Below are 13,646 nucleotides of genomic sequence, written 5' to 3' on the forward strand. Positions count from 1 at the left end.
CAGATTTCTCTAGCTATGCTCTGTTATGTTTACCTTCCCCTCCAGCATTTCCACCACCACTAGTGACATTCCCAAGCCACCAGTCCTTTCTTAATGGATGACCAACCTCAGGCACATGTACTCTGCTGTAGCTGTGCTGGGGAATTTGGCTTATGTGACTTTAGATCTCAAGACAGACTTGTTTTCCCAACCTTTTGGAAACAGATCTTCAATCATTAATATAAATTCGAGAAAAAAAATCCATCTGGGGGTTAACTGGGGTTTTGTTTGGTTGGTTTTTTCGGTTTGGAGTTTTGTTTGTTTGTTTGTTTGTTTGTTTTTGTTCTGAGTTCACAGAATGAGCATTGTAAGGAGATACTGTGACTTTGGGAAGGTTTCTGTTTAAGGCATAGTCCTTCAAAATGTTTACTACTCTGAACTCCCCCAGTCACCACTGTGAGTTGACAGCAATCTCGATGTGGCAATTAGCATGTCTCCGTTAGTGGAGCTCAGAGAAATTACTGATACTTTACCATTCCACAAATGGAATCAGGCCCTGTAAGGCTTTCTTGTATGTTGCATGGTTTAGGCTACTTTTTGAACTACTGGAAAAACACAAAAATAAGTAGTATTTAATGTTTATGTGTATAACTAGGTCTAGCAACACCACAGCTGCAAACTGGTTTTCTTGTGCACAGCAGAATGGAGTTGAGCAGTGCAAGCCTGGTTTTTGGGTCTGCCACAAGATTTAGTCATTTCAGGGCAGTGTAAAAGGGAGAGGGGTTTGTTGCATGAAAACTGAATGTATGGCCTAACAATATACTCTTAGAGCAAACAGACTTTGGTAAGAATGAAAAAATGACAGTGGGAAAAGCAGAGCCTGTCAAGAGGATTTGAAGTTAAGCTGGTTCAATTTTTCTAGATGGCACAGGCGGTATCTGCAGTTTTATTCCTATTGCAAACAGAGAAAATGTGGAAATGTAAAGGTCCTGCTTTTCTTGACACTCATTTTATAATAGTGTGTATATATGTGTGTGTATGTACATATAGACACATATGTAAGAAGAAAACTTACAGAGAAATTATAGTTTCCAAGTGTATGGAGTTATGGAGCTATGTACTGAATGATTAAAGGAAATGTTTCAGACTTTTCTGTAATGACAATAATTATACCTAAAATATTTCAGAAATCCTAGCAAATACTGTTCCTAAGTAATTGTTTTTAATGTTTGTGGTAAAGCACATGTAGTTAGAAGAGGAATCATCTCCAGTCAAGGTTTGACTCATCTATGAACTCAAAAATTTTAAGTACCCAACAACAATCATGTCAAAAAGAAAGAAAAACAGAAACCTGTGTGGTTTTATAGAATTTAATAACTTCTGGAAAGATGTATTTGTAGTGTTAGGGGTTTCTATGTTTTAGGATTTGTTCAATTTGTCTGAATATAGTGTCTCTAATAAAGGGCTAACAGAGGATATAGGTTTTGCATGTGTGTTATATATATGAATTACCTCTGCACAACATGCTCTACAGTGCTACCTGTTGTCTTTTCCTTTTGATTTTCAGCTGATTATCTTAGCTCCAGCACCAGGTATTTTAAAATACTCTGTTTTAAAACAGAGCCTAATTGTAGCAAAATTACAGTGGTATCAGTTACACATCACAGCACAAATTAATACACCTGTTGTTATACTTCTATACTTTTCAGACTGCCAGCCCATTAAATTTATGCTGCTGTTTCAGGCTGTGCTGCAATACAAACCCACTCAAAGATGCAAGCATGCAAAAGCATTATTGATTGTACAGCTATGCTGCCACTCAGCCAGAGCATGCTATTGCAGCTTTGGGGTCATAAATTACCTATATGACTTACAATACGGCCATTGAGAATTGCTGGGAGATAAATCTCAATTATTTGTGGAAAAGAATTTTTACTGTGTGACTGAGACTAGAAGAACTTCAGATATTATGCTTTCCTTACTTTTATTCTCTACCATCCTTTAGACTTTGAACTGAAAACTCTTGTGTCCTCTGCAGTGGAATAACTGTGCTAAAATCAATGTAAATGGGGCTAAAATCAAGACTTGCATACTCCTCTGCTTGCTTTTCCTTCCTTTTCTCTGACTGTTTTTCTCTCCTTGGAAAGTAATGGCTCCTGGGGTTGTAAAATACTGCCTGCACACCAAGGCAATTCCCTTTCGATGGGATTTGTTCCTGCTATGCCCAGACATGACTCAGCCAAGTACAGAGTGCTAGAAATTCATTACTACAGGATTAATTTAGTCCAAATGAGATTTTTGTTTTGTTTTGTTTTTAATTCCTGCTTATCCTATGGATGCAGACTGTATCCTTACCAGCTGCTCATTTACAGCATGATATCAGCCCCTGAGGGCTGGGGCAGGATGATGCAGGAGCAGCTGCTGGGCACAGCTTAGGAAGGATGTGCTGATCTGGACCACCCTGTGAGCAGGACTCGGTGAGGGATGAAGCTCTGCAGGTGTGGCTTGAGCCCAGAGCCCAAAGGGCAATTAACAGAGTCTGTGGGTTCTTATATAGGATGTGAGGCTGACAGAGAAGCTGAGCAAAGCAGAGAGGGGGTTTTGTCTATGCCTGGGACAAAGGCGCTGTATTTTGAATAAATATTTTGGGGTAGAGCTGCTGCAAACAGTTGGATGTTTTTCATACTGGCCCTTCTGGGATTTAAAATTCATTTGGTAATTAAATTAATTCACTACTGTTATTAGAGTACATTTACTTTCCAAATGGCAAAGTATTGAACTTCATTCTAATTGATCAGATCCTTAGATCTGGGCATAATCCCACTGTTATGTTAACTATTTAAAGCTACAGGAGTGGCCAAAGTAAGGGCTGATGGCTTTGACAGCTGCATTGTGAGCTTTGGTAGGTACTGCTATATTGATTACAGGCCCACAATAGTGTATATGCTGATATAAAACAGTTAAAATAGGCAAACCCTTGTCCTGATAACATTATTGGCAAACTTCAGGGTTGCCAGTATTTTACCATGTACCCAAAAATAGACTCTTCCAAACAGACTTGATTACCTGAGGATACAGATAAGTTGGTCAGCGCATGATGCTGATAACACCAAGGTCATGGCTTCAATCCCTGTGTGGACCATTCCCTTAAAAGTTGGACTCTATGATCCTCATGGGTCCCTTCCAACTCAGAGAATTCTCTGTGGAGTCTAGTAGCACACAGCCAGATAGACAAGCACAGAACAGGAAAACACAGCTTTCCACCTAGGTGGCTACACTTCAACCTGAGGAAGAGGAACTGAGGACGTTCACAGGAAGGTGGATGTTGTTTTTGAGGGAGTTCCTTGTTGCTGGGTACAGGGCTATTGTTTTTCTTAATTTTAACAAGTTCTACTGGTAGATTAAACTCACCATTCCTCTTACTTTTCTGCCCCATCTCATGAAACCAGTCTACATGAGACTGTAGATAAACAGCATTTTGAAATGAAGCAATCTTTTCTACTACACTGAGTTTGCAGCCCAGTCCAGCACAGCAAGGCTAATACTGAAAATATGGCAAATTGCAGCCAGGATGCGAGAGTGAACAGTGTGCAGCGGGTAAGCAGCAGCATGTTGTTAAAACAGGTTTGATGTCAAAGCAAGGAAAATATGTGGCTATATCCTTCCTTGTCTTGGCTGATTCAAAATCATTGAGAGGCTGTCCCAAGCCTGAGGGCCACCATGGCTCAACACCCACCCCTGCATTATCTCTGGGACAGCTCAGATTCACTTCAGCTGTGAATCTTGATTTCTTGTACAGGAGTTCTACATCTTTATTTTCTATTTAGATTTAGATTTAAAGATCTACATCTTTACATTATTTCCTCTTCCTCCATGGATTACGGGTAGAGTGAAAGATCCACAGTGTTACACTCTTAAACATTTTGACTATCCTGAGGTTTCTCAGGGTTGGGTTTTTTCCATGCCTTCATATTTATTTCTACAAAGCGAGACAGTGCACTTCATTTTAAATAGAGTAGTGCCTTCAAAGATTTAAAAAAAAAAAAAAAAGAGAGAAGAAAAGAAAAAATGTGGGGAAGAAGAACAGAATTTTTAAATAATTTTAAGATATTCAAAGTGATAGAAAGAGACTGAGAGTCTTTTTACTTTCATACTAGCAGACTAGATGTTATCCTTTGAGTGACATCAGTAAATATTTAGCACTGGGGACTCCCAAAGGAGTTGATAAGTCTGCCAGACCTTGGGCACAGACCCTGTTTACTTTTCTGTAAAGCACCATTCTTCCTTTTGCATTATCCACCTCTGTCAAATTTGAACCATCATAGTTCACAAAGAATTCTGGCACAAAGTATAAATCCCCAGTCTGGGGACAGTAAATCATCTTTTTAGAGACACATGTGACAGTAGCAAAGCTTTCAGTGTTAGACCTTAAACAAAGAGAAGTCATCTTGCAGTCTGAATTGCTAGCATAAATTTAATTTTAAATCAAATTTCATTGTGCTGGGCAACACTACAAATAGAAAATGTTTTTTTTGTTTTTCTGCCTTTTGCTATACAAATGTGGTTTTTATTTTAAAAAATGTATTAAATTGTAGAAATCAGAGATGGATAGGAAGAAGTCTAATAAGTAATTTTATCCATTTCCTCTGCCCCTGTAGAGATGAATGCTTTGTCTAGTCTGGTTTTAAATATCTGAAGTGATGAGGCCTCCACCTCTTCCCACAAGGGATTTTTCAGCCATTTAATAGGCTTCTTTGTTAGGAAATACTTGCCTCATACTGATCCCATTTTTTTTTTTCTTCTGCATAATGTAGTCCCTTTCTTCTGTGCCCACTATTTTAACTTTTATGAAATCTGGGAAATGTATAATTTCATACTGTAGCTGAATAATTCATAATCCTTGTTGTTCAAGTAACAAAAGAGATAAGCAACCAGGATCTGAACAGCTAATACTTCACTGAGATGGTGTACCGTGTACCAGCGGGTATATTTCCTGGCAGGTCCCGGCTGGCACTGCTTTCTGGATTAGGGAGTGAAAAATGTCAAGAATGTCAAGTGAAACTGAAGAAGTGCATCTTCCCAAGTGCATGCACGGCAATATTACTGAAATTTCAAGAGGTGCTGAGGCAAACACCCTACTTCTTTGGATAGAGCTTTTCTTTCTAAAAGTGGATGATTTTATTAAAAGTACACTTTCAAAAAGCATTTGAATTTTCTTTTCATAAGCAAACCTCTAGATGAGAACCACACTATGTCAAAACTCTTTAACTTGTTGAGAGACAAGGCTGGATTGATTGCCACTCACTGCTAAGCAGTTTTTGCTGACAGCTTAGCTCAGAAGAAAAAATTATTCCAGCGTTATAGAGTTTGAAAAGATGCCTTCGCAACTGTGTCACTGGAATCTGATCTGTGCATGAAAAATGACTCATGTCTTGACAACAGTAACTGCATTTCTGATTTAATTACAACATATTAGATAATCCTTTGCCTCACTCAAAGGACAAGAAGGAGCAGTGTGACTAAGGAAATCCTAGGTGGGCAGCTAGATTTTATGTGATTTTTCAATCAAAAGGTACTTTAAAAATGTGATGCTATGCTTTATGTTGACCCTGGGCCAGGCGGGAGGTCTGTTGAGCCTCTCTAACCTCAGAGCTGTAGTGGATGCACATAAAAAAGCTATATGAACAGCCCACATGGATGTAGAGCTCCTCATATACCTCCTAATATACGACAATCCACACTTTGGAGATCTCTTGAGGTAGAGGTTCTGTCTGTGGGTTTGATCCTTTCCTATGGACTTCTTTGGATTCCTTTAAATGTTTTGTTTAACCCACTTACAGTCTTGGTACCAATAAATTCCCACAGCATAGAGTCCCACAATTTAATTCTACACTTGGTGGAAAAGGTCTGCTTGTCTTAAAAACCCCTGAGATACTTGTTACATCTGCCCTACTTATTCCAATAAGGAAAACAGCTCTGAGGTATGATGGCACATTGCTTTTTCTTCACCCCTCAGAACTTCATTTATCCTTGGAGGTGTTAACGTCATGGTTTTATCCCTCATTCTTCTCCTCAGCTGCCTTTTGTCCAAGCTGAACATCCTAGTCTATTTGATCTCTCCTTAGGCAGCAGGCTTTCCATGCCCATCACCAGCCACTGCACTTGCCTGCACCTTTTCTACTGTTTCTTCTTTTTTACTTTGAGATGGGATGAAGCATTTAGAAATAGATTCTAATTAGTGCCATTTGTTGATAAGCCATGTGACCACATAATACACCTGTACTCCTACAGCCATGGAAAGCACTTTGTCATTTTTATTGGCCCTGACAGCACCAATATGAGGTGTTACATTTGATTATTGTTGGTTTATATACTATATGGATGTGCATTGATTAACTCGCTAACATGTATTTATCCTGTGCATTCTAATAAGCCTGTTTAAATTGATTTACGTGAGTGCAGGAGGCAGTAGATTCCAGAGAATATTTGATTTAATTTTGGCATAGACTATATGGATTTTAGGTCTATTAAGCACATGGCTTGCCATTGCTGGACTGAGCAGCCACTCATCATCTCTCTCTGCCATAGTGGAGGCACCTACCTCACCCACGTGCTGCAGCCATCCCAAACTACAGCCCAGAGCTTTTTTTATACATTTTTCTTTTAAACACCTTTTACTGAATCTTTTATTTCCTTAAAACCTGTGGCCTTTTTCATATCCTTCTTTCTTCATTCCAAGAAGAGGCCTCAGATAAAATTATTAATAATGATGCTTTTTAGACAGTAAGCCCATTACATTGTGTTCTTCATTTTGCCACGTAGGGCAAAAGTTTGGGGTCTCTTCCTTCAGATGCCCTACCAGATATAAGCTGGGACTTCAGCATCTGGCTGTCCTGGGCCTCACAGAAGGCTCCTTGCAGCCCCTGGAAGTCTTCATGCTGATGCTCTTTACATCAGTGTCCCATCTTTTAGTTAGAAAAACTGCATGAATCTAAGGAAATGTTATTATTGCATTAAAACTAGTTACAGTTTATTTTTTCTCACCAAAGAATGAAATTCTGAGGGTGAAACTTTTTAGTGCACTTCCAGGGTCAGCTGCAAATCTCTAATGACTTTTTTTGTTTGTTTTAGTAATTAAACACAATAATAAAATCAGGTCAGTGAGGCTGCATGAATCTTGCAGGTAGTTGATGAAATTTCACAAGTAGGTGCTGAAAATGTGGGGAGGGATAAGGGGTTTAAAAAAAAAATAGAAAATTGAGAAAAAGACTTGATCACACAGTAGGGCTTCGGTGGAGAGGGCAAACAGCTGTTGATCTTCTACAAGAGATTACAGAAATAATGCACAAAGACAGGTAGAATGTGAAGAATGTCTGTGTGCACTCCAGTGAATTGTGGATACATTGTAGAGTGAAATTCTCAATCCAACAAACCTGAAAAAAGGAAGTTTTAATCATATATCACTTTACTTTTCACTTTGTCACCAAAAATCCATAGGTTTTAAATTCCAGTTCAAATTGAGGCTTACCAAGTGTGACATGAGTTTTATAAGAGGAGTTTGACTGCTGTAACTTTGCCATCTATAACTGTCTTTTTCAGGTTTATGAGGAAAAGTCATAGTGTGGGAACTTCTTTTTATTTGTGTTTATTTCATGAGTGGAATGATGAAATCTACCATAATCTTGCAGACGCGGAAACTATGACATGGTAGCAAATGGCAAGAATATAACCATTCCTATCTGAAATAATGAAGTACTAATGTAAAAGCAATTGTTTCACACAATAAAACTTTAATTTTTCAGTAAAGATTTGTCATGATAAGCATGTTTCTTAATGTCTGGGTTTGAAGGTCTTTCAGATTTTATCCCTGTTATTCATTGGAACAGTTTAAAAAATAGACTGAAGGTGAGTATGTGATGTATGTATATGTGAGTATTTCACAGTGTTTTAAACAAATAGAATATTTTTGTTTATTGCACAAGTATGTAAAATCTTTTGTGCAAAGGAAGACTGCAAAAAAACTAAATGAAAGCTAGACAAATTTCTAGATGATCACTTAACCATGTATTTTTAAAATAAAATGACAGCATGTATGAGGAAACATTCCAGGTAGCAGCCAGAAAGTAGTTTGCAGCATGTATTTTGCATTGGAGCCCTACATTTTCTTGCCTTGCCAGCTGACTGTTATTAAAAAGGGGCTGATTCCTGGTTTAGAGAAGGATGTTCTTGCCTGGAAACCCTTAGTCGAGGCACCTCTAAAGCCTGAGTCCAGCAGTGTTTGCTGCTTTTGGAGGCTGCCAGCTGCAGGCTTTCCCTCATGTTGTCAGAGAGGTGTCGGTGGAGCCTGGTCGCGAGGGACACGGATGTGATTCACACACACGTGCACAGGGAAATGGAGCTGCTCAGTGAACACACATTCCCCCAGCATGAATTATTCCTTCTTTTAGCAGGACTGCAAGGACTAAGTGTGTTGTGTAACTCTGCTGGCTTCAGGTGCAGCTAGACCGTAAAGGAGTGCAGCTCACAGGGGCGCGGTATGTGACCTTGTAGAAGTGGGTAGAATAGGAAGATTTATTCACATCACCCAGTATGTGGCCACGGGTGTAATTTTCATTTTGAATGGATGAGACTTTGGTTTAGTGGTGGCTAGATATAAAACTCATGCAGTGCTTCTTTATTTTTTAAATTGCAAAACCTTCCCTGCTGTGCTTCGCTTCCTTTTTCTCTGTTAAGCTGAGGGATGGCCCAGAACTGATCAGCTTTCTGATATCCAGATCTCATGAGCCTCTAAGCTTGCAGATATATGAATCCTGGAACACAGCCCCTCCTTTTCCAGATGCCAGCACCATAACCCTCCTTGTCTGTCTCTCTGCTGCCCCTACCTGCCTCGTTGCTTGGTGTCTTTAAGGTTGTATTGGATTGGAGCAAATTTATCTGAAATGGGAATAATTATTCTTCAAGAGAAAAAAAAAAAGCAATTTTGACATATATGGAGACGTCAGGTTTCTGGACATCATAAAGTGAGAAGAGTAAGGTAAATGTCCCATGTCATCTCTGCAGATGGCTGTCCCAGCAGCCTGTGCCACACATGCTACTCTTGCTTGTGAGTGCACCTTCAGACTACAAGACTACAAAACTCTCTCAGACCTCCTTTCATGTTGGTCAGTGGTGGTTTCTAAACCCAGACAGAATAAACAGGGTAATGTGGGTGCTGCTGTTCCAGCGCTTTGGTACTTGGAAAGAGTACGGCAGCATCCGTAGGGAAGCAAAGGGAAATGGGGAGCAGGAGCGGGGGCCCCGGAGGGGACAGTGACGTGTAATGAGTAGGGACAGCTGTGTGGTGGGGAGGTGAAACCAGGAGATGGAGGCTAATGAAGACTCAAGCCCCATCCTGAACTGAAAAGCCTTCTGGAAAGACTCTTTATGCATCAGTCTTCCTTAAGGAAAATTTGTCTCTGAGCAAATGGCTTGTAAAATTAATGCTAGTGACAGGTAAAACTGGGCAAGAAAAAGTGAGACTGTCACTGGTTAGCTTGGAGGCTCTCCAGTCAGGCATGTCAGATGAGTTTTTCCTAGGCTAAAGATCCTGTTAAAGATATCTCAGACCTATCAGTAGTCCTCTTTAAAAATTCAGGAAGGATAGAAGAAATATCAGGAAGAAGGGAAAAGACAGATATGTTTATATTTTTCAAAAAGGAGTGGGTAGGAGCAGGGAATTAGTGACTGATCAGCTCTCTGCAACTCTCTGTGGTTCCCCTGATCAAAGCACTTTTTATACTTGAAGGTAGATGCAGGACTACCCATTGCTCCCACCATGATTGTCTGTGAATGATTGAAAAATTCTATACTTGTTATGGTAAAAGAAAAATCCAAGGTGAAGCTAAAAGCATAAAGGGAAAAATCTACTATAAAAAATACACTGTAGGAATTGCATGCCTCTCAATCACCTAGGATTCATTTAATAACCAATTCTTTCAGTAAAACTGTAGTAAAAGAAGTTTCCTATTGACATGGGTTTACTTCAACAGCTGCCAAGCACAAATCAAGGAATGTTTACTTTGGTGCCTTTGTCTAACAGAGAAGGATTGTTTCTGGCAAGCGCTTTATATTGTATTAAGATATCAGTAAAAGCAAACAAGAATGTGAAAATTGCATTTCAAAAGTAATCTAAAGCCACCACGCAGAGTCTCAAACATTAAAGGACACAGTGAGGGAAGGTGCGTTGGTATATTCAAAGAATAGCAATACATTTGCCTCTTTTAAGTTCTTGATATGAGTGAAACTCTTCTTGATCCATGAATCTATTCTTTTAGCACAGAGAATAGTGCTCAGACTTTACAATGGCAATGAGTGTTTCTCCCTGCACCCAGATACCCCAACCACCAATGTGTTTGTGCAAAAAATTTTGATAGGTAATTTAGCTGCAGGCAAGTCACAAGTTACTCCTGTATTCCCACCATCAAATACCAGAAGGTTTAGAGAAAAGGGAAAAGAACAGATCAAAGCAGTGTCATTAATACATTTAAAATCCTTTCCAGTTAACAATTTATCTACTGCATATAGCAGAATAAACATATAAATATGTACATAAACATAGACAATATGTTTCCATATAAACAGCAAGTTAAATATACTTCCAGTATGTAATTTCTTCTTTCAGCTTTACTTAGTTTTTGTAACACATGACTGTTGAAAGAGATTTTTGTGAGTGTTTTTTTTCCAGTTGCTTTGCTGTATGACTTCACCTTTGAATTCTTCGAGCTGGCAAAAGCTTCAGTAGCTCAGTGTACCAGAAGCTCCTGCTGTTAGTCCCACTACAGCATCTTAATTGCAAACCAGAGATGATAGCTCATGTTCAAAGAACACAGACAGAGATAGGACCAGTGATCTATCTGAGCTCTGTTACAGTGCGAAGTCTTTCTGGGAATGCTGCAGGCTAACAGAGAGAGAACAAAAATTTAAAATGGTGTATCAAGAGTGCTCCCTTTCCCCAAACCAAGGGAGGAGCATATAGCTTCCTCAGGTGTGAAAAGCTGTACACTCCATCTATCCTCAGGCACAGCACCACACCAAGATGTGCCTGTACATGAAGTGCCTGATGTTACTGAAGTCACTGATGGGGTTTTCTCCTTTCTTTTCTGTGGGTAGGGGTGTGAGTGTATAGGATGCCTCCTTCGTCTACTGGATGGCAGTGAAAACCCACCAGCATGCTTTAAAAACATAACATCATGTTATGGTGACACAGTCAAAGAAATGCACCTTGCAGCTGCAGCAGCAGGGGGTGAAGAATGAATGGGAGGATGGCAAAGTGCATTCCCAAAGAACCTTGTTAGATCCCAGAAGGAGGTGCAAGGGAAGCTCTGCCTGCCACACAGGTGAGTTCTGCTCTTACCCAAAACTTCCATGGTGCTGAAAAAGGAGCCTCAACAAACTGGTCTTGGGTAAACTTCCATTTGCCACAAACCACGGGGTGCATGAATGGTAAACCTAGAAATCCAACACTCAGGAAAGTGTCTTAGAGAAGGCAGCAGAGAGTTCATTTAGATTTGCTGAGGGGACCTGCTGTTCTAGCACGGTGACCTATGGAGGTTTCCCAATCTGGGAATCTCTGATGTCTCTTTCCCCACCTGTATCAGGCAGCTACAACTCAATGGGCACAGGGATGATTGGCTGAAGCTGTGTCATTGCTCACCAGAATGGGGTCATCTCTGAGCCAGAAGTGGTGGAAAAACAGGAAGCACAAAAGCTGCAGCATGATGCAGCAACACACACATACAAATGCTGCATTGCAAATTAGGATCAGAGACTTGTACTGTACAAGCTGAGGCAGTAAATCAGTGAGGCCAGCACTGTAACAGCATGATCCTCTGAAAGCTTCCACTGCAGTCTCATGGGATCCATCTGACACAGGTATTCCTCTTTCCTGATCCAATCCCACAGATAAAAATGGACCTTACTGATAATGGTGATATTTGAGCCTATGCTCTCCAACCAGCTCACCCTGAGCAAAGAGAAATGGAAAGGAGGTGGAGACAGGTTTGGGTCTTCATGGAGACAGATTTGAGTCAGGTGAGTCTTCATGGGTGAGTCCTCCTGCAGCAAGGCTGGTCCCTGTTAAGCACTGAGGTTTTTTATCTTTCTAAGTTACTTTGCTAAGTAGGTCTACATGCCCTGCCACTTCTATCAGGTAAATGGTGCTATGAATTGGTCAGCTGTATTGAAAGCCTACAGCAGAATCTAGAAAGGTATCAGGGTTAGCATTTCCCTGTGGAGTATTTATTTGAATTTGGGGTTTGCGCAGTCTACTACATTAGGTAATCCTGCCATTGGCCTCCAGCTGTCTTTAATTAGCTCCTTTTATGCATCTAATTTGTTGTTCAGCTTACATAATTAATAACTTCCAGTTAAGACTGGTATCCCTTGCCATCTTTCTAAAATACAATTAGAACATCCATGAAAGGCGGAGAATTCACAATTTTATAGAACCAGATCAGCTCTGAATCTTCACAATTGTGTCTCCATAAGGCCTGACTCCACGTGAATAAAACTGGCCTCCTTTGATTGGATTTGTTTTGGAGAGAAGTGTGGTTTACATTACAAGATTCCTGTTAGTGAGGTGACTCTGAATTCTTATTTGCCTTGGTTAGAGCCTTGTGGCTCTAAGTCAGGAAAATATTCATGTGTGTGCTGCTGTAAGAAATGGGGTCTTAGCACATGCTACTGTCAAGCATATGTTTAGGAAATTTATTTTTAGATAGGGGTGAATTTAAACAGCATGTTAAACCTGTCTTGAACTGGAACAGAGTAGATAGCATTAACCTAGCTAGATTTCCCTACTGACATCAGTTTACCTAAGCCATTTGAACTACTAGAAAAAGGAAAAAAAAACATATGGTATCAAAACTTTGCTAGCAATGGTGTTTGTGTATACTGCAAATGTGTCATCAGTTGCCTTTTGATAGTGTTTGTAACACTGAACTGTTAATTATAGTCTTGTGTAATCCTGAATTACTAATTATAGTTTGGTGTAATCTAACTCCTTAAAATGTGGGGTTTTATTTGTATTTTTATTTCACTAAATTTGCTGGTGTTGCATAAGCTTTTCATTAGTACTGGTCACTGCTGACATCAAAATTAGTAAGTAAATTTAGCACAATACACTAATGTGCAAATAAAATCCTTCTTAATGAGTCTTTGGGGGATTTTTTTAGATTATCCCTTTTTTCCCCCCTTAAGACTACAGCAGCAATACAAAGCATCACATCTTTACCTTCCACAAGTGCTGACTGCCTTTGTGCATTCTTGAAGCTTTCTGCTATGTTTCCACAGCAGCAGCAATCTTCACAGTTCACACAATAAAATGATTAAGTAAATTGTCATAATATTATGGTAAGATAAATCTATCTACCTGGCCACAGTTCATTTGCATTTTACAAATAATCAACAAATTTTTTATGGAACATGTGAAAACAAAACACTTTTGACAAGAGATGGAGATGATTTTGGAGTCCTTTTTTAGTGTGGATGAAGGTAACAGAAGAGGTGTAAATCACTGATATACTCCTGCTCATTATGGAGATGTTTAAAGATAGTAATAGACACATTTGTAGCACTTAGCATTGTTTAAATCAGCTCAAATAGAAATCAATCCATAGATTTCTGGGACA

Source organism: Pseudopodoces humilis, chromosome 1 (assembly GCF_049639895.1).
Source record: "Pseudopodoces humilis isolate 2021_Gansu_Grassland_sample_001 chromosome 1, ASM4963989v1, whole genome shotgun sequence".
NCBI classification, from domain to species: Eukaryota; Metazoa; Chordata; class Aves; order Passeriformes; family Paridae; genus Pseudopodoces; species Pseudopodoces humilis.